At 45.9% G+C, this 22,556-nt stretch overlaps 1 long non-coding RNA gene across 1 annotated transcript; it reads right to left on the bottom strand.

Annotated features, from left to right (window-relative positions):
* Nucleotides 1-376: 376 nt before the first annotated feature.
* Nucleotides 377-4,804, bottom strand: LOC119086823. Its single transcript, XR_005090187.1, has 3 exons — nt 4,711-4,804; nt 3,712-3,879; nt 377-1,009 (listed from the first exon to the last, which is right to left on the bottom strand). It is a non-coding gene; the product is annotated as an uncharacterized LOC119086823 (long non-coding RNA).
* Between the last annotated feature and the right edge of the window lie 17,752 nt (nt 4,805-22,556).

Below are 22,556 nucleotides of genomic sequence, written 5' to 3'. Positions count from 1 at the left end.
TGATTGGTTGATACATAAAGCTGCACTGCCCTATGGCAAGGCAGCTTAGAGGCAAGCAGGAAATCCAAGCAGATAGACAGAGAGAAGGAAGGAGAGGAGAGGGAGACACCAGCCACCACCCATGGAGCAACAAGATGCCAGCAGACCGGTAATGCCATGACCATGTGGTAACTTATGGATGAACAGAAATGGGTTATGTTATAAGAGCTAGCTAGCAAGAAGCCTGCCATAGGCCATACAGTTTGTAAATAACATTAAGCCTCTGAATGATTATTTTATAAGTGGCCGAGGGACTGTGGGGCAGGGTGGGACTAGAGAAACCTTCTGGCTACATTAATGTCCTTCAGTGAGGTACTGGAAAAATAAAATACTTCATTCAATTATCTTAAGAAATAAACTAAATTCATGTGTCCAACTATCAGTATGGGTAGATCTTAAGAATACAAGTTCAGGGGAGAAGTAACAAGAGATTAGAAATGGAGGATAAAGAGAAGAACATCCAAGTAAAATAGAAAAATAATAAGATACAGTTGGATTACATTTAGGCCCCTCCAAAAGAGGTTGAAGCAGTAGGAGGAGGGATAAGTTAGAAAAGCAAAATCTCTCCATTACGATGCCCAGAGGGCAGAGTGCCGTGGACAACCTACGGAATTAAGACTCAGCTCCAACATCAATAGTGTTAGCAATTCTGACGTCTGTTCCTTTACCCAAAATAACTTTCCCAAGAGCCTTCATGTCCTGCTTTAGTCACATCTCACAGGGTGCTGGTGCCATAGGTTTCAATATTACCCTGGTTCTACCAGTGAAAGAAATAAAACAAGGGAGGGTGGGTGACTGTATTAGCCACAACGCCGCCAAAGTGGAAGCTGAGATCTGGTTCCGGAATCTCCTCTTTCACAGCCATCTCTGGGTGAGCAGTCGGGCCACTCAGGGCAGCACTTCTGATGACAGGAGGGTTAGCAGAGCGTATGTAGAGTGGCTGCAGGTGGCACATTGGAGACCGTGATCCCTGAGAAGGAAACAGGGCAACACCTGTGTTGGTGGACAGAGAAATTACTCTTCCTGCCAGGGAAAGAGGACAGGAGTCAATCAGTGAGGTGGGACCAAGGGGCTTGGCTGGCTGGGCAGGACATACATATGTATTTGGGCCCTGCTGCGTCAGGGACCGGGTGACTCTGGGGACGCTATGATGGACTTAGGTTATTAATAGTCTGTAGACTACCACGAAGGAAAGTATAGAGACCAAACCTAAAACTAAAGCTCTAAGAGGAACAGACCCAGGGATGGAGCCCAGGACCTTGAACATGTCAGGCAAGTGTTCTCCCCGAGCTACACTCTACCCACTGTGATTGTAGCGCCTTTTATTTGAATAAACAAGTGGTATGCATGCTACTTAATATCCATACCATTGAAAAATTAATTTTGAAAAAAAATTTAGAATCCCTTCATAACCAAAGAAGTAGATTATTTGACTTTAAAAATGAATTTTAAGGAAGCACACAGGAGATGGCTCAACAGTCAGCAAATTCATGGCTGTAGGCAGAACTATTTGGTTCTGTGATCCTCAGTTACACAGAAACGCTAGTCTGTGTTTGTGAATAAGGGAGTGATATCTTCAAGTAGGTTTTAGAAATCATAATGAATAGAAATTTGAACTGAAAGATCAAGGTGCAAATCCAGAAATTCCTTCCCAGACAGAAGTTACCCAAGGTCATTCTATGAATATGAATCATACTGTACTTACCTTAGTTACCTGAATCCCTTAGCTATCCTTTTATTCATAAAATGTAGTTGCAGTACTACGAAAATAACCAAAGTGTCTGATACACAGGCATCTGTTTTCTGTTGTTTGTTTGTTTAATGAGAATGCTATGGAACAGGTCTTCCTAGAGAGTGGAGCACAAATGCCCCACTGGTCCTGGGAATCCTAGGCTCCCGGCTACCCCTTGTCTCCCTTGGATATTCCATAATTGTCCCTTGGCTTTTCTGTGCCACCACGCCTATGCTCTGCCTAGCACATTCAGAAGGAGCTCTCAAAAAGGGCCTTTGATTGCTCACCCACCCACCTTAATATTCTGCACTTGCCTGTTGCTCCCTACCACTGCCCACAGAGCCTGGAAGACCTACTTGCTGCCTCCCATGACCTCTTCCTTACATAATGCTTCCCCATCTCTGCACCCGGCCACAGCAAGCAAGGAATTCATTTATGACCACAAGGCCTTTGCATGTGCTGCATCATCTTCTTCCAGAGACAGGACAGCGACCTCCATCCCTCCTGATAATGATGCTTACCTTTAGTTAAAGGTCTCTCCATATGTATGGCACTGATATTCCAGTAAGTTTAAGTGGATATAAAAAGTTCCTTCTTTATGCATTGGTATTCTAGCGCGTAAGTCGCAGTAGTGTGTTAATGCGCAGCAATACACAGGCCTATGTGCTAGGGAGAGCAGAAAGGCAGGGGAAGGAGGGTCACCACGGTGTAGACGTGGGTGAGGAAGGGTCCCTGAAGAGAGCGGAGGTGGGATGGATACTTCGGGCAGGTGAACAGGGAGGATCTCCCAGCTAAAGGGGCATTTGAGCGCAGCTGGAAGGGAGAAGAAGTCAAGGATTTAATAAGGCAAAGCCCAGCAGACAATGTGAGAAAATGCCCCCAAAGCCCTGGCACAAACTGTTCTTTACAGTTCCTAGAAGAGCAAGAGAGCAGATAGAGCAGATCTAGAGCAGGGTGAGCGGGGGTGGCCGTGGGGAACCGAGGTCTGAGTGGGGAAGGGGATACCTACCATGAGGCCCGGAGCTGTGCAAAGCACTTTCCCTCCCAGGGAGGAAAGGGTCATGCGTGGATCTGAGTGGGTGAGAGCCAGGATTCAAAGTGTGTTTTGAAGAAGAATTTGGGCTGTAATATAATTCATAGCCAATAGTGGACTCTGGGAGACAGCAGGAGCCCAGAGCCCACATGGTAAGGGATGATGGTTGTGGAGAGTGACGGAATTCCGGGTTTGCCTTGAGGGCAGGGCAGGCAGGCTTCTCAGTGCCCCCAAGCCTGGGTCAGTGCCCCTGCCTCAGATCTCCTTGAGCTTCTGTGAATGCTTTTGAGACAAGAAGAGAAGTTGCAGCCATCAATGGTCACCCAGAGAGAGATTAGACTGTCCAGGACAAGGAGGCTCCAGACTGCCGGAGGGGCCAGGACAGGCTGGGGACCCCAGGGACACAAAGAAAGCAAACAGAGTCACCTGCTGGCGTTGCCCAGGTTAATGAGTGACTGAGGAGGTAGGAGGAACCCTTCCCAGCTGGACCCTGAGCCACACTTGTGCCCTGTGCCACTGAGCCAGGCCCAGAGAAGGGTCACAGTCATGGACCCTCCGTGTTGGGCTCTCAAAATGGGTGAGACCTCGGCCTGGGGCAAGACCTGAGTGGTCTATGAGGGCCCTGAGCGTGAGGCGGGGCCCTGAGCGTGAGGCGGGGCCCAGAAGCAGCACGTGGCCATACCTGTGTCTGCAGTACCACAGAACATTCCATGCCTCTGTTCTGTCTTCTGCTGGCTCTGCGGCTACTGAGCACTTGAAATGTGGCTCTGCAGCCAAGAAAATGATTTTTTTTTTCTTTTTGAAACTTTGAATGGACTTAAATGTGAAAACCCTGTGTATGTAGCTAGTGGTTGTCTAAACTGAGATGGGCACAGGAGCAGGAGATTTAGACCCCAAATTCCCTGACCTGTACAGCAGGGAAGCTGTGAGTGGTGTATGGTCCGGGGAAGTTCCTGGATGTCACCACGAGGTCCAGTCACGGGAGTCAGTGTGGGAAGGTGGAGACTCCGGCCAGCTGTCCATTCACCAATGCCTTCGCCCGGTTTAGACCAGTGCTCCCAGTGCCTTAACACAGCTGCTGGGAAATAAAAGCCGTCAGTGGTAGCTGAATAAATACTACCCCACAAACGGACAGACAAAACGTGGGGTTTTGTTAGCAAAGCAGAGGCTTTCACTAACAGTGTCCGTGGATGCGAGAGTGTTGGCTAGATTGACAGGTTCACCATCAGCACTCGGGACCGCGAGGGACCGGCTTCCTTGTTTTGTTCTGAAACAGGGTCTCTCGTGTGCTGCTGCAGACTGACCTCGTGGATAACCCTGAACTTCTGATCCTTCTGCCTCTACCTCTGGGAGTTCAGCCTTCATGTGTACACTCTCCAACACCCAAGACCCTCTCTATTACACTTAAAGGCCCTTCTGCCTACATCTCCAAACCTCAATACTTCTGAAGCCTCAGACCTGTTATTCAATCCCTTATCCAAGTCATTTTTACACCCCACTTCTTCACCCTGCTATACCCCCATATTGGCAGTCAAAACCCAAAACAAAACAAAACACTAACAAAACCTTCTACCTAGTCCAAGACCTTCACTCCACTAATACTGCCCTTGTCCCTCTGCATCCTGTGGTCCCTTCCAGGCCCTGCACACTTGGCTGCCCTTCCCCCTTTCCCTCCACTGCCCTTTCTACGCCAACTCCAAAACCCTGGTGCAGACCATGCCCCTCACTGTTTTCCAAGAGCCTCCCCAATCATCTGTGTTCCTAAAGTATCTCAATTTCAAAACCCACCTGGACACTGCCCACTCACCCCGCCTCCCCCAAACCTATTCTAATGTGACAAAAGCCTCTCAAATTGTATTCTTCCCAACAGACCCAGCTTTCAGGTGACAGTTGTTCCCAAATTAACCTTATATTTGATAGAATTCCTAGCCACTCCCCCATGACCGCACAGGCACTGGCAAGACATTCAGTTATCTCAGGATCTTACGTCCTACGTGCGTAATCTGTGCGCTGCGTGATCACGTAGTCGTGGTGTAGCTACATAAGCCCATTTGCGCATGTGCGGGGGGGGGGGGGATCTATAAAATCGGGTCACACGTACCCCATTCCCTTTTTCCTGCACAATCATTCCCACAGGCCTGTCACACCCTTTCTGTTCCCTTCCCTCAATAAACTCATAGTGGGCTTTGCTGTACCTCGTGACTTTTCTGAATGGCAAGCAGTGCCATTTAAGGAATAAACAGCGCCGCCTAATAAATAACAATATTACCAGTCTAAATTTTCCTGACTCCTCTCAGGAACTCTCAGACTGCAGATAAGCACTCCTGCCAACCAGCAGCCTGTTTCCCCACCTGTCTGTTCCTGAGGGTGGGATCTCTCCCCATTTCCCTGGTTCTCTCCCCCTCCCCCCAATCTTGGGACTCTTCTTACCAACTACCAGGGCCATGGGCCTGAAAGTTTCAAATGCACATCCACGATAATTTTTTTTTCTTAAACTCCTTAATTTTACCTCTGTCTAAAGTTGATCTCTTCTAGCAGATTTCAAATCAACTACAAACTGCTACAGCAGCTCCCCAGCCCAGCTGTCTCCTTGGCATCTACATCCTGGTCCAGCTCCACAGATGGTACTTCCTGAGCTTGGATGGCCCCCCAGAACCTGGGCATTGAATGAGAATGAGACAGCCTGCTCTTTCTGGCTTTGACAAACATTCCAGCTTCCTCGGGTCCCTAATTATGATGCCTCAATGTCAACAGAAAGCAGCCAGAGAGAACGACACCCATTTACCCAATGCCTAACCCCAATAATAAAACAAAAAGGTGGGAATGAAAAACACCAGTAGGCCCGAGCATGGCAAACCTGGCTCTGGCAGGCCTTGCCCTTCTCCCGAACCCCTCTGCCTTCCTAACTGTTTGCTTACATTCCTAAAGCTAACCACCAAGGTCTATTCCCTTATGCGGCCATTTCTTCCCCCTGAGGTTGGCCACCAAGGTCCAGTTATTACAGTACTGAAGTCCAGTAATCAAAAGTCCCCTTTGGCCCACCTTATTAACATGTCCAATTGAAATTAAACAACTCATCCTAACACGGGGTTTCCCTTTTCCCATTATAAACCCCCATTTGCCTACTGGCCACATCTGTCTCCTCTCTATCCAGAGGCAGTCCTTGTCCCTCTTTGGACCAATACCCCTCCCCCTCTTCCTTGTTCGATTCCCCTTCTCCCTTCCCCTCTATTTCCTGCCCTTTGTCCCTCTGGGGCAAATAAATCTCCTTTGTCTGAGAACTTGGTCGTGGGTGTCTTGTGCCAGTTCCAGGCCTTTCAGGTGTGCCCTCCATATCTGGATTGTGGTTCACGCCCAATGCAGCCATCACTGGGGCAAGAGGCCCAGGAACCTCACCCCACCCCAGCTCATTAAGCACACAGGGGCCCTCACTGCTCAACCAGACCTGCGTGCTGAGTAGCACATGGTGAGGAACTAGTCCCTGGGTTTCAGAGTCCTCCCCATCTCTGGCTACTTAGGGATGTGACCTTGGGCAATAAATACCACCTCTCTATGGGTCAGCTTCTGGGTGAAAGGGGGCTGATAACGGCACCGACTCAAATTAATAGAATTTAAAAAACTATTTGAAGCACTTTGTTTAAATGTCTGCTTAGTATTCAATCCGCAGCAGTGCCCAGCACTGTCACTTTGGGAAGTGTGAGCTTTCATTACCGGGTCTTATGTGAGGACGGGCATTAGAGGTGTAATCAAGAACCACAGAGTCCAGTCATTAAAATGCGGACACTCACGCAGGGCAGGAAGTGTGAATACTAGGAATTTAAGCTGTTTAACCTCCAGCACTTGGTCAAACAGGGAGATTGGACTAAGGTTTACAAGAGGGTTCCCTGAGGGGTTAATAGGTGTCCTTAAGTAAATTTGGGAAACCTGGGGTCAAGTTAAGTGGATTACTGCTGTCTGCCCCCACACCCTGCTGTCCTCAGAGCTTCCTGTTAATGTGCATTGTAAACCTCCTTCTACGAGTGAATGCTGTCTAGACCTGAGGGCCTTGCAGTGAGCAGAGCAGAGGTCTGTCTTCCAGCTGGATGCGGTTCAGATCCCCAACCCAGCCCATTCGGAGCCCTTCAAGGTATCCTCGAGGTCGCAGTGGGGTTCGTTCCTAACAGGGTAAGGTACTTCCAGTCCCTGGGTAGAGGCTTGAAAACTCGTGCTGGGGCTGCAGCTGGGACTGTTCTCTTCGCCTATCTGGAACCAGCTGGTGAGATGTCGTTTGTCCTCATGTGACCCATCTGGGTGCTGCCTGACCCTGGAGTTTTCAAAATTCCCCAGTGTGAAGAACCACTAACCACTGGGCTGGGAGAAACCACTGACTGGGACCCATGACAACCTGGGTCCTGGAGTGCATGTGGGGGATAAAGGAGGAGGAGACACCAGCGCAGACAGGAGAAGGGACGCTTTGTGAGACTGAGAAGTTGCAGAACGGGAACCGAGGACAGGGTGACCATGGTGACTGGAGCTACACACAGTGTGTCCTTCCCTGAGCACCAAATCAAATACGAAACAAAATGGGGAGCTCAAGTACAAAGCAAGATTCTTGGTAGGAATTGAAGAAAGCAGAACCTAGGAGGTGGGTGAACCACGCAACATCAGGGTAGGGTCTCTCCAAGGAGACTTCCAGAGGCTCAGCTCCAAGAGTCCAAGAGTGACGGCTAAACGGACTGTCTCCTGAAGGATCTCATTTTCAGTTTGGCTCGGTTGGTGCCATTGTGTGTCCTGTTTCCTTCCACGGCAGCAAACTTTATGGTCTGTGACATCATCCCTCACAAAACCTGAGACTATTGGACCCAGGGGGAAAGGAAGGAAGCCAGAAGCCACCGTACTTGGAGGGCTTGCTTCCTGGTGGCAAGAGCGTGGCAGAAGGTAACCGGACATCCGGTAGGGCAGCTTTCTTCCCTTCCAGACAGTGTGGCCCCAAGGGAGCCGCAGGTCTCTAAGCCGAAGAGACCACGTCCTCACTGCATGAGCGGCGGGCATTGCTTGTCGATCCCTGGGCAGTTTAGCTGGGCTCACCATGCTTCTCAGGGCAGAGCTGCGGAGTTAGGCCAGAGGCTGAGACTCGTGTGGAGCAGCAGTGTGCCTGGCAACAAGTGCTGTCTATTTATCTATTTTCAGGTCTTATATTGTTATAGTAGAAGGTTTAAATTTATGTGTGGAGACTATGAGAGGCATCAATATAAAAACACAATATATGTTATTTATTCATCTGTCCATTTATTTTTACACCCGTTCATTCAATCATCATGACACTGAAATCTATGCCCAGCACCGTAGTAAACACGGGAATGACTAGATTGGCCATGACCCTTACACATTAATCAGACAGCTAAGCAAACAGGAATAAAACACATGCATGTCAAATGTAGAGAACACTACTGGGGTTTAGGAGATTAATAATTAACATTCGCCCCATCTCACACCCCCAGCAGTTGCCTCGGTTTAAAAATAGCTGAGAGACGGGCACAGGAATCAAGAAGACAGGGACAAACATATCACTTCCATGACTGACAAGAATGTACATAGGGACGGTCCCTGAGCTGCAAAGCTCAGGCTGTGAGTGGGGCAGACAACGGTAAAACAGCAACTTTCTTAGGAGGGCTCCCTTCCAAACCCAGGGGAGACAAGGGGGTGGCTCCCCTCCACTAAGGGTGAAGCGTGAGTTCTGGAGTGTTCTACCCGTGCTGGCAGCCTGTGGGATGGAGACTGGGCATGGGCCCTTGCTGTCCAGGCAAGCTTAGAGAGAGATTAGCGACAACTGGCTTAGACTCCAGGTGCATGAGACACTCGACCCCCAAGCAGCTCTGCTCCTTGAGGGTTTTGGTGTCAAGAAAGTGAGGGGTTTTTCCCCCTAAACAGGGGACACAGTGTTGAAGCTTACTGCGACAGCTGTGGAGACGAGAGGCTGACAAGACAGTTGAATTACAAAACCCAGTCAACAAACAGGATGCTCAGTCAAGTTTGCAAGTTCACGTTTAACTGTGTATCCACGTCTTACTGAAAACTATAGGTGGGGAGCTAGGTGTGGTGGCACACGCCTTTAATACCCGCATTCGGGAGGTAGAGGCAGGCAGATACCCCGAGTTGGAGGCCAGCCTGGTCAATTAGGATGCAGTCACAGGAACTGGTGACCTGCAGATGGAGAAATGAGGCAGACTCCAGTCCTGCTTAGAGGTAGTCCCTTGAACAATGATGTGGTGAGTATGGAAGCGTCTAGGGCCAAGGGCGGCTGGGACTGAGTGAGTCACTGGGTGGTGCCAGTGCCACCAATGTCAGAAAGGGAGAATGAAATCAGCCTTGGCATTGCATTTTGCTGCTGTCCTGGGATGACGTCATGTTAGCTCCAACACCTGCCTGCTTATCAACTGACTTTAATAGAGTCTGCTATTGAAATGGAGACAGGGGCCTTGTGTGTTGCCGAACAACAGTGTCCACAGCACGTGGCTCACAGTCCTAGTCTTGCTGTGTCTCATACGGCATCACAGGTGACTGAGAAAACTATGAAAAGGCAGACCGTGCGAGTTCGTCCAGAGGTGGGGGAGCACCATTCTGATTATGTGACCCTGGACGAATCCCCTAACTTTTGGATTGAATTGTATAATGAATATTATGGTGATATTTTATTTGTACTGATATGTGATTTTATTTGTATGTTAATAAATAAAGTTGCCTGGGGGTCAGAGCTAATAGCAAGCCCTAGCAGAAGCCAGGTGGTGGCGCACACCTTTAATCCCAGCTCTTGGGAGGCAGAGCCAGGGGGATCTCTGTGTGTTCAAGGACACAGCCAACATGGAGACACACACCTTTAATCTCAATACCAACCATAGAAGACCTGGAGGTCTGTACAGACAGGCAGTGACGAGGAGGTCATGTGGTTGGGTTTACAACCAATGAGAAGGCAAAACAGAAAGTCTTTATAAAGACAAACACACAGGAAGTAGGTCTCTTTCGGAGAGGTACAGTGACAGTGAAGGGTAAGATTTTAGCTCTTAGCTAATGCTCTGACCTCTTGGCTTTCATTTTTGCATTGGTTCTGTGTTTCTTATTGAATAAGACGGTTGGTTACATTTACAGAATATAATCTGCCATCTCATATGGCTGGTGCAAACTTCCAGTGAATTACAAATATGGGAAATATTTTAGTAATACTAGGAATTATTGAGGACTGAGTGTGTGTGTGTGTGTGTGTGTGTGTGTGTGTGTGTGTGTGTGTGAACAGCAGTGTCTCTTTCCTCTCCTCATGATCAACTCTGTAAGAACACAAATGTGTTGGGTCCTTCCCACTCTGTCCTGGAGACACTGACATGGAGCAGACAGCAGCGTGTCCTTGTCTGTCCAGTTGTCCATCCACTGGCTCACACATGCTGTGGCCCTTTCCCATCTGCATCTGGTCCTTGTGAGCAGCTGCTGTCTCCTCAGGCTACCTGGCCTTTTCCCCCGTCACTCTGAGGCCAGCAGCAATATGGGAATCCACCCCCATGTCCTTCCCGGGCTACTCTTGGAGGTGATACTCAAAGACACTGTGCTGGGTCAGCCAGCCCAGGATGCACCCTTTGAGGTGAGTGTGGCTTTTCTGGAAGGTGGGGAAAACCAGGTGCCTATAGCTTTTCCAACATCCACATGTTAAGGCTGAAATCCCCAATGGGATATTATTTGAAGGTAGTTGAAGAGGTAACAGGGCAGGGCTCTGAGATCTCATAGTGGGACTAATAGCCTGATTAAAACAAGAGATCAAAAGTTAAAATATATTTTCAGTTGTGAACCTACCCTTTAATAGCTGAACTACATGTCTAGCCCTATACCTAACCAAAAAACTGTTTGCAGTTGATACCCACTGGCAAAGGAAATTCAGTTTTCTCCAATGGAGTGTCAGTGGGTGTATCAGCTTCACAAAACAAACTCAGGGTTTTTGTGGGCTTTTTAAAATTTTATTTTGGCTCTTTTGATTGTTTATTTTATTGTTTTATTGCATTATTTGTTTGTTTTGATTTTCCTCTTTTGTGGATTTTTTGTTTTGATTTTTAGAGAGAGAACATAAAATTGGGTGGGTAGAGAGTTGGAGAGGATCTAGAAAGAGTTGGCATAGGAGAAAATATGATCAAAGTATACTGAATGAAAATAATTTAATTAAAATACAGTAATATAGAGATTGATTGTGCACATTCTGCACACACATACACACACACACACACAAACCATACCACATGCATACTGTATACATTTATACATATACCATACATACTCTCTCTACACATTTACATATATAACATGTAAACTCTACATATTTGCATACCCCACACACTCTGCACATGTATATATACCACACACTACACATGTACACATAAGCCACACATTTATTCACACGACACACATAGTCTACAAATTTACATACACCACAGACACATTCTACACATTTAGATACATATATACTCTATATATCCTATACATATATACTCCACCAAAACACTCTACACACACACACAAACACACACACACACACACACACATACACACACACACACACACACACACACACATACACACACACACACACACACACGAAAGGCCCATAGAGAACAAGGCCCTCTGGAAGCCAGACACAGAGAACTTAGCTGAAACTCCATGAGCCAAAAGCTCTGTTATGGAAAGTCTGGCAGAGATGACCACTCAGACACAGTTTAAAGTCAACTGAAAATCTTTGTTTCAGCTGGCTGGGACTACACTCAAGTATTTGGGACCCAAGTGTAAGCCTGAGCATTTAAAGCAAGGGGCTTTTAAAGGCAAAACCACATTCTGGTCTCTCACTCCACAGTTGCGGGGGGAAGTTTTACGTAAGCAAGCAGCTTAACAGAAGCTAAGATAAGTCAGCTAGTATATCCTGACCTTGGGTTCCTAAAATAGAGTAATTTTCATTGGAATTCTCCATCAAGGAGATCAAATTCTAGTTAAACCTAAAATGGCCTCAGCAAGAATACCAGATGGAGGAGCCTCTGCACTGTCTTGCCCTGCCACAGCTCGATTTGGATTTCTTTCCAAGAGCTCTAAGAAATAACTAAAAAAAATAAATAAATAAATTTCTGCCATTTGAGTCATTTAGTTTACAATATTTCATGTAGTGAACAAGTTGGCTATGCAGGTCCTAATCTATAATACGTATATATACATATACATCTATATATACCATATATACACAATACACACACACACACACACACACACACACACACACACACACACACACACATATATATATATGTAATTAGGCTCTGTAGGTTTCCCCATCATAATCTTGATGCCCCTTGCTCATAGAATCCCTCCTCACTCTCTTCAACTGGACTCCTGGAGCTTAGACTAGTACTTGGCTGTGGATCTCTGCATCTATTTCCATCAGTTACTGGATTATGATGGGGAAACATACAGAGACAACCAAACCAAGCTAGTGGGAACTCATGAACTTCAGACCAACACCTGTGGAGTCTCCATGGGACTGGACTAGGCCCTCTGCATAAACAGATACAGTTATGGTAGCTTGAGCTGATTAAGGGGCCCCCTGGCAGTGGGATCAGGATCCATCCCTGGTGCATGAGCTGGCCTTTTGGAGCCCACTGCCTATGGTGGGACACCTTATATAGCCTTGATGCAGGGGGAGGGACTTGGACCTGCCTCAACTGCATGTACCATGCTCTGCTAACTCCCCATGGGAGGCCTTACCTTTTCAGAGGAGGGAATGGGGTGTGGGTTTGGTGGGGTAAGACTGGGGGAGAGCAGGAGGAGGAAAGAGAGTGGGATATGTGATTGGTATGCAAAATGAATAAAAACTTTCTTAATAAATAAATAAATAGAAAGAAAATAAATAAATAAACCACATGATCCTCTCAAAAAAAAGTAATTACGCATAAGCTTGAAAGAATTTTAACACCAAAGCAAAATCCCTATCTGGTTACTACCTGCTAGCAAGTGTTTAAGTCTTTAAGGTAGGCCAACTCTATCCCGTGGTCTTGGAGAAAATTATGTTGCCTTTGCTTTCCTGTTTTCTGCCTCCCAAACATGCATAAAGGCCAGCCTTGAAAAGGAGATGTCACTAAGGTGTGAGTGTGTGAGGAAGAGGGAGAGAGCTTGGTTGCAGGGAAACCAGGGAAACCGTCTTCTTCAGCAGCTATTTGTGCTTCAGTGGGGTCGTGTGGACTGTGGGGTGCATGGTGGTCACCTGGGGCCTGTCTTCAACACCAACCTGACGCAACTGCATTCAGCCAGCCTGTGGGAAACGTGGTTCCCACACTGGATGTGAAGTGATTGGCAGGCGTTGAGGATGTCTAGTGCCAGAGAGAAGACTCCTGCTCAAAAGGAGCGATGTGTATGCTACGAGGAAGAGTATGGGGTGAGTTGGCCTCAGGCAGGACTGCGACCAGGGGCTGCAGTGATGTGTGCGGGGCCCCTAGCCCTTCTGTCTGCTTTTCTCTGCAGTGGTTTCTCTCGCACGTATTTTCTGGCCCGGTCTGGGCTCCCTGAAGTTGGTAGTAAAGTGGGGGTAGTCTGGCTCCAGATCTCCAGGGTGTTACATCAGGAGAGAGAGAGAGAGAGAGAGAGAGAGAGAGAGAGAGAGAGAGAGAGAGAGAGAGAGAGAGAGAGCCCCTTCCCTAACTCTGCAGACGAGCTCCCAGAAAAGAATCTAATGATAGCTTGGGTTGCAGGTGTCCTGTTGGTCTGATGCGCATGGCCAGAGCAATGGACAATGGGTAACTCTGCAAGGCAAAGCGAGGTCTGTTAAATGAAGATGAAATAAGCAGGCAGGTCAATGCACTTTTGCCGCTCATAGATACAAGCAGGATTTCCCAGGTACGAGTGGGCCAAAAGCATAAGGCAGAAGAGTTCTATGAAGATGCAAGTTTGGAGGCCCAGCAGAGACAACAGGCACTCCTGCTCTGGGCATGGTTGTAAGCAAGAGCCCTGAGAAGATCTAAGTGAGCTAGGAGTTTTGTCCGGGAGGGCTGACCACGCTCCCATTCTGTCTTATGATGTTACCTAAATCAGTTTGGGTATTAGAAATAGAAATTTCCAAATTTGGGCTAGCAGCGGCCGTTTGTCCAACGTACATTGGGGCCAGATTTGTGCTGAAAGGTGAAGCAAGGTCTCCAGCTTCAATTCTCCTAACTAGAGCTCTTTTAAGTCAGCCCTCAAACAGCCAAAGGAGTGTCTTTTGTGACAGAACACTTGGAACCCAGGCTAGGCCCAGGACCAACAGGGGTCAATGTCCTGTTGTGTTGAGCATCCTCTATGTCTAGAATGACCAAATGCACCTGGACATAGGGGGGCAGCACCAACCTATACAGTTCCAGGGTTGAGGAGCCGCAGGGCTAGTGGGGGTTTGTCTGAGCTTTCGGCTGAAAGAGCAATCTCACAGCCAGTGGAAAGTCCTCGGTGCCTTCAGAAAGCTCTGGTGAGCCCCTGGCCCTCTCTAGGTGCCTCTGAGTTAGGACCAGCATTCCCTTGTCCTGGTGTCTTGCTGTGTTGTATGCATGTTCTAGTTGAATGCAGTGTGGCCTCCCACCTAGGTCACAATGTGTCAAGGTAATTCAGATGAGAGAGAAAAGGCTGCCTGAGAGAAGTGGGTTATAGAATATTAGTGTAACTATGTAAAGATGTGTTGCATTGGTTATGTTTCGGAATATTTGTTAACTAAGTAAAGATATGTTGCTGTTTTACCTTGCGTGCCTAAGGCACCTAATTCGTTTAGTTAAAAAAAAAAAAAAAAAAAGCTGAGCAGCCAATAGCTAGGCAGAGGAGTATGGGGATATTTTATTTGTACTGAAAAATGATTTTATTTGTATGTTAATAAATAAAGTTGCCTGGGGGTCAGAGCTAATAGTAAGTCATAGCAGAAGCCGGGCGGTGGTGGCGCACACCTTTAATCCTGATCACATGACAGACAGATCTCTGTGTGTTCAAGGATACAACCAGCATGGTGACTCATGCCTTTAATCCCAGGAACTGATGGCAGGAAACAGAAAGGTATTTAAGGTGTGAGGATGAGGAACTAGAGCTGGTTAAGCTTTCAGGCTTTTGAGAACAGTTCAGCTGAGATCCATTTGGATGAGGACACAGAAGCTTCCAGTCTGAGAAAACAGGATCAGCTGAGGAACTGGTGAGGTGAGGAAGCTGTCTGTGGCTTGTTCTGCTTCTCTGATCTTCCAGCATTCACCCCAATACCTGGCACTGGGTTTGTTTTTATTAATAAGAACTTTTAAGATTCCTGCTACAGAGAAGGTATAGTTGGGGCTGGCAGACAGAGAGAATGTAGGAGGCAGAATCTAGGCTCAGGGAGAATGGAAAGAAGAAAAAAAGGAGACAAGAGGGAGATGTTGGGGGCTAGACAGACAGACAAGGAGGCAGCAGGAAAGGAGGACATACAGAAGGAAAAAGTAAAAAGCCCAGAGGCAAAACGTAGATGAATAGAAACAGGTTAAATTAAGTTATAAGAGCGAGTGGGGAAGCCTAACCTAAGGCTGGGCATTCGTAATTAATAATAAGTTTCCATGTCTTTATTTGGGAAGCTGGTTGGCAGCCCAAAGAAAAATCACAACTTCAGGGCCCTCTCGGACCCTGGGCCAGGGAGCATATGAAAGCCATGAAGGTTGGTCCCTGGGTGGACTTGAGGCAGTGCTCAGATTTCCCATCCAGAGTCTTCAGCATCATATGTTAGATTGTTTGAAAAGCTGAAGAGAGAGGGAAGGCAAAGAGAGCCTTGGTCTGACCTTAGGTGGGACCACGTTCATTCATCATAAGGGGCATCTTGTCACCCACGTGTTGTGAATGGCCTAAATGCCTACAGGGGACAATAGGATGTGTCTCTTTTAGAGGTGGACATGACTTCTGTAGTCTGCAAGGGAAGCTAGAAAGTGTAATCTTCAGCAGGAAACTATCAAAACCCCTAGTAAGGTCAAGGTTCCATTTGTTAAAGTCACAACATCATCATCTAACTGACGGTGTAAAGGAGAAATATCATTTTTATAGGATTGTCCAGCAATGTCCCAGGGACACCATTTTGAGATCTTGAATAATTCTCCAAGTTGTCAGTTGGACCACAGGCTATCTGTCTGTCTTCTTTAATCAGGACACAAGACATCATATGACAACTGTGAGAAATACTCTCCCAGAAAGGGAATGCTTTCAGAAGGAGACTTGTGAGTGAGACGTAGTTGTCCAAATACCATGGTTACATGTGTTAGTTATCTGGCTGCGTTGTGTTCTTACCCTGCAAGGAAACGTCACAAAACACGACAGAATCCGCTTATAAGAGTTTATTAGAAATAAAGGGATAGAGAGTGCGCAGGCCTGTGGGAGAGACACATGCGTGGAGAAGAAGGAGCCAGGAACATGGCGCTCGACTTTTAAAACCGGCTGGGGGCGTGGCCAGGTCACGTCACTACTCTACGCGTGTGCGTAGATCACATGGTCACGTTGCGCGCTTACGTGACCATGTAACATCACGGACCCTGATCACGCGAGACCCCTTGGCCCGGAACTTGCTAGGCGGAGATATCCGGGCCCACCGGGTATCCTAGCTACGAGACGCCTTGATCCGGAAATGGCTAGGCGGAAGTGTCCACCTGGTAAATAAACCCTTCAACATGTAAAATCTGAGGACTGTCAAAGAAACATATATATTGATCACTTTAATTCTGGTTATACTTCCCCTCTGGGTGTTTCACACCATGTCGGATGTTGGTGGCCAGAAGTAATGTTTTTTTCTGTCAAGGGCAGTTGAAGATCTGTCCTCAGAAGTTACTTGGGCTTAGGAAGAGCTCTGGCTCTTCTAGGGCTTTTGTTTTGTTTCTTTGTCTGTGGGTCCATCTATGTGAGGTCAAGTCAAAGGCCTTGCTTGACCTTTGCTTTATTTGGAAGTGTAGACATAATTTTTTTCCTCTTTGCTGGCCCTTTGTTCTGCAGACTGGACACTGGTTAGAATCCACCCAGTGGTGTCCCCATGGCCTCCCTAAAGCAGAGAACAGGCAACTTTTCATACTTACAGGACAGTTAGAGATGCCCAACCTTTCCCTGCAACTTAGTTGAAGTTGGAGGGCAAGGGGGCAATAGTTTCCCTTTCTTCCCAGAACCCCATCAGTGTAGGCCTCCCGGAAAGGTTGCTGAACAGAACTGGTCGGCTGCACCAGTTCGCTATTTGTAATTTACCTATAATGTTTAGGTGAAGTCTGAGCAGAAATTACACACTTTAAAAATAAGCCTTGACTGGAAACACTTGACTAGTCTAGAGTCTTTGGGGTCCATTCTGTAGTATTTAGTTTTGGATGATCTACAAGTAAAAGAAAAGCTGGATATGGGGAAACTTAGGGGGATTTTCCTGTTGTTTATGAAACAACTCTAAATAAAGACGGTGTTATAGCTAAGAATTGTCTGGCAGCTTAGTGGACATACCCTCCTATCCTTTTAGGGTTAGACTGATTTCTTACCTTGATCAATTAGTGGACCTCAAAAGAAATCCAGATGGGCTCCCCAAATGATGCAGTCCAGAGGTCTTGGTTGGGCTAAATTTTTTGGCCAGTTAGAGAATTAAAAGGCAGGAAAAATCTGGAGGGCAGCAGGTGGCAGTGGAGAATTCTCAAACACCTCCCGATGGAAGAAAGGTGTTTATTGGGGGTGAGGTAGCACAAAAGACACACAGAGAAAAAGACCCTCTGCAAAGCAGAGAGGGACTCAAGCTGAAGATCCAGTCCCTTCTCAGGGGGGGCTTTAAAACTCTGAGGAGGAGTTTTCCTCTGAGGGTGGTCAGTTTGAAGACAGGTAGGATGGTTGATTGGTCTGCAACTGTCCTGTGACATGTTCTTATCTGGCCTTGGACTTGTTGAGCCAGTCCATCAGCAGGAGGCCTGCTGGTGGGAGACAGAAGTTTACATGGCCTTTGTTTTGAGCTGTCAGGCTTTTGTCTTAAATCACAAGGGCAAAGGAGAAGCCAACCATCTTGGAAATTCTCCACCTTTGTTACTTAGCCATGGCCCCTCTCCCTATCTGTCTGCTTACCTGGGTTACCAAACTTTTCCAAAGTATCTATGTCCATTTATATTTCCATCAGTAATGTCTCAGTTTTCTACATCCTCACCAACACTTATTATTGTCTATTGTTTTTATTTTAGCTATTCTGGGGGGGGGGATGTTATTATATCTGGTGCATGCATACATGCATGCCTGTGTGTGTGTGTGTGTTCTTTTTTTTTTTTTTTTTTTTTTTTTTTTTTTTTTTTTTTTTTTGGTGCTAGGGATGCAACCCAGGAATTCACAAATGCTAGGCAAATGCTCTACTGCTGAGCTACATCCCCAGGCCATTTGTTCATTATTTAAGTATAAATGGTGTTTCCCATTCTATATATTGTCTTTGAATGTATAAACTGAAGGTATGACCATTCCATGGTATGGTTAAAGGGGAAGGTTTCTATTATAGATATAAAAGAGAGAACAGCCAGAGGCATCTGGAAGGGTCTGGAGCATAGAGAGAAAGAGGTAGTCTGAACATGCCAGCAGACTGGACATGGCCAGGGCTCTCTTTGGGGGGGGGGGGAATAACAAATAACGAATAAAGAAAACATAGTGAGAGAAGCAGGAGAAGAACACCAGAGAGAGAGAGAGAGAGAGAGAGAGAGAGAGAGAGAGAGAGAGAGAGAGAGAGAGAGAGACGGATGGAAGGACAGACAGAGACAGAGAGACAGAGACAGAGACACACAGAGGGAGAATCCCAAGGTTATAAGGAGAATTAGTAGCTGGGAAGAGGAAAGCCCTGAGCTGGGGGGAGTTTAGGGTAGGAGAGGGGATGAGAAGGACTAGGATGTTAGCATGGATTTTGAAATGTGTGTGACAGGTACTTGTGTTACTGAAGGAGCCTGGAGGCCTAAGCATGTGCTTTGATATGCTGATAGGCACCACAGGCAGTCATTTGTCTCTTCTGGCGTATGACACCTTTTGGTAGATGGAAACCAGTTTTACAAGTTCCTGAGGAATTCTGGTTTTTATCTACTGCCAGAAACCCTCCTTTGGTCCAGGTTGAGTTCATTTCTGGATATTTGGACTGCCTTTTGGATTTTTGGGAACTGGAGTTTCCTTTGGACCTGACATTGAAACAAATATTTTAAGGTCTAGTCAAGTCCTGTTGATCCTGCTCTCTTGGAGGCATGGCTAAGAAAACTGCCACATACAGCATCATGAAAATTCACACGTTTTAATTTATGAGTTTTTAACTTTCACTCTTAAAATTTGACTTAATTATTTGTATGTAGTGTGAGATACAGTTCCACACAGTAAACAATTTGACTTTGTCCAAAGAGAGAGCTAGCTTTCCCCCTTGGCTTGGTAGTCTGTGCCATTCATGATAGAAGGGTCTTGGGTTCACAACTGACTTGTTGCAGCATGTTTTACAGGAAGAGGAAATTTGAAAATGCTGGCTTGTGAAACCTTGACTTCTGGACGGCTGCAGAGTTCCTTGCAATTGGAAATGCAGTTGTTCTGTGATCAACTACTGGAGGTAGACCTTTCCAGAGGAATTTGAAAACGATAGGCCACACTCCCAAGGAGCTGTCTCATTGCTTGCATAGGAAACGAAGAGGAACAAGAAAGAAATGGAATGTATAGTCTCTTAGTTGCTGTTATCTATCGTGACTAATGGATATAAAGGAAAATTCTGGGGTCACTTCTGATGCTGGGTAAAGTTTGGCATCCAACTATTTTATTTTTTACATTAATTTTTAATTAAAATATAATTATATCACTTCCCCCCTCCTCCAACTCTTCACATGCCCAACTTGGTCTGTCTCAAATTCATGGGTTCTTTTTCTTTAATTGTTATTGTCAGGTGTGTGTGTGTGTGTGTGTGTGTGTGTGTGTGTGTGTGCATGTATGACACACACATAATACATAAATACAACCTGCTCAGTTGCTTTGTGTTACTTGTATGAAGCCTTGTACTTCTGTATTCAGGGATGGCCACCAATTAGGGTGCTCATACCCAAAGAAGACTGTTTCTCCTTCTCTCGGCATTCCTTAGTAGCCTGTAGTTCTTTGTCTAAGGTTGGTGCCTTGTGAGATTTTCCACTTCCATGTTAGTATGTCTATTGGCCTGTGGAGCCTGCTATCAAAGGATGTAGTTGAAATTAAGCTGAAAGAAAGTGTCAGTTTGGGTCTTTGTGTTGGTCCAACCTTAGGTCCACTCTGATCTAAGAGCTCCAGGCCCTGTTCCGAAGGAAAATGTGATGTTGAAACAATGGTGAAGGTTAGGATGTTTAGAAGAGAATGGGCAAAGAGGAAAATGAAAGGTAAAAACCCCCATGCAGTGTCAAAGACATTATTAATAAATGGGATGAATAAAGACACATGGCTGGGGCCAATATCAAGGCCACATTGCTACACCCTCAGAAGTTGGTTAGACAGATGGCTGCCCTCCACTCTAAACAATCAGGCCAGTTGTTGGGGTCAGGAGGAAGTCAAAAGACTGCCAGACCCCAGGAGTGCATGAACCTATGGGCAGACCTCCTTCTGTGATGACAGGGTAAGGAGTCGGGTGGCTTGTAGATGACAGCGTGGAGACCACCTGGCTTTCCCTGCCTTGGCGACTACAGATTTTCCTCTTCTAGTCCTGTCTTGGAAAGAAGAGAAACACTGAGTTGGATCCCTGACTTTGATTATTTGGCTAGATCTTTACTATTTTAACGATCCCTGCTATGCCTTTACTGAACTTCTGTATACTTTTTAAAAAAGGTATTCTGCCATCTACCAGCAACAACACCCACAGATGAAACCCAATGATGCAATTGCTGTGTTGGTGGAAGAGTCCATAGCAGCCCAAGGGATTGAACTTCTAAGATTGAAAACAGAATCATTTATATCAGGGTGACATTGCCTTTCAAGTAAATGATGTATTTTGATTCTTAACCAGTAGTTTTTGCAATAAGGGCGTTCTGCAAATGCAGTGTCGGTTATGAAGAATTTGTAGGTGCGAAGAATACTGTAACTTATTCATTTCATTGACTCATGATGCCCAGCTGGAGAAGTATTGGTTTTGTTTGTTTAGTTTGGTTTTTACCATAGGTACATAGATCCACTATTATAACACAAGTGGTTTTAGCCTTGTCACTCTTGACTATGTAAGTTAGATAACTACTTTTTGGAGGAGTAGGAGACTATCCGCACACTATAGGATCTTTAACAGTCTCCTGGAGTTTCCTTATTTCATTGCTGAAATACTACCGCCCAACCTCCACACTAGCTATGACAAAACAGCTCTAAGTGTTGCTCAATGTCTCTGGAGGGAAACCATTACCCAGTAGAGAGCCACTGACCTTTCACAACATCTAAACTGATCTCAAGGTAGACAGCTGGTTGCTCCTTGATGACTCTTCTCCATGGTGGTTACACCCTCCAGTGTGGGGGAGGGGTAGTAGAGAAAAAGAACTGGAGGTCAGCAATTATCACTCCTTTCCAAACTGTGACTTAGCTCAACTCTTGGTTCAGGCTGCTCAACCTTTGTAGCCATGGTTACGTCACAGAGATATCCACAGGAAACAACTGGTGTCTCCACCAATATATTATGCAATCACTAGAGAGAGCTAGGGTTAGCCCGAGGCTATATCTGGACATTTAAGTTCCTTTGATCTTTTGTTATTGTTACTTATATGTGGAAGAAACCTAATTGATGCAATTAGGCAGTATAAATTGATTTATTTTTGAATACTTAGAGTCCTATTACACAATTAGGTTTAGTAACATGATTCTCCAAAAAGTTCATCATCTTTAAGGAGCATGGTATACTGTTCTCACCAGTTCTGTTCTGTGAGGAAACTTGGCCCAGAGGAGAAAGACATTGCTGGAGTCTATGAAGCAAGATCTTTTGATTTTGAATCCTTCAGTCTGATTCTTAGATCAAGATTAAGTTACCTTAATGTTGATATTCTGTGTCTATACTTAAAGCTGAAATCATTCACTTTTAAACCACAGCTTTTTACATTAAGAATGATGATATAAAGACTTATTTTGTGATAAGACATGAATAACAAAATTTTCTGTTTCAAAGTGCAAAATTCAAAGAGATTTTAGTACGTTCAGAGTGTGCAACCATCACCACCACTTCCGGAAGACCATCTCCCGGAAGGACACCCTGTGTCCTTCACGCCTGCACTTTCCCCATACAATGCTAATCTGGCTAATCTGATATCTATCAGAGTCTTTTCCTTAGTACCAGGTTTCCAAGGCTCATTTGTCAAATAGTCCATATCAGAACTTTTTCCCTTTAAAGGCTGGATAACATTCCAATGTGTGGACATACCACATCACAAATCTTTGAATTTGGGAGAGGTCCAACTCATTCATTCATTCATTCATTCATTTAGACAGGGCCTCAATAAGTAGACCAGGCTAATCTGGAACTGGCAGTGATCCTCCTGTCTCTGCTTCCTGCATGTGTGAGGAGTACGAGTATATGCCACAATGCCTGGCTCCATTTTTTCCCCATTCTCTTGCCTTATCCCTTTGTTGCCATATTTAAGAAATTATGGTCAAATGTTAAGTCAGGGAGATTTATGCCCACATACTCTTCCAAGTCCATTTGAGTTAGTTTTTGGTATGAGATAAAGGTTCAGCTTCACTCTTTTGCATATGGGAAATCCAGCCTTCTGAAACCCATTTGTTAAATGGTGTTGGACACCT

This window comes from Peromyscus leucopus, chromosome 16_21 (assembly GCF_004664715.2).
Source record: "Peromyscus leucopus breed LL Stock chromosome 16_21, UCI_PerLeu_2.1, whole genome shotgun sequence".
Classification (NCBI taxonomy): Eukaryota; Metazoa; Chordata; class Mammalia; order Rodentia; family Cricetidae; genus Peromyscus; species Peromyscus leucopus.
Note: the sequence above shows the minus strand (reverse complement) of the source record. Positions and strands in the feature narration are given on the sequence as shown.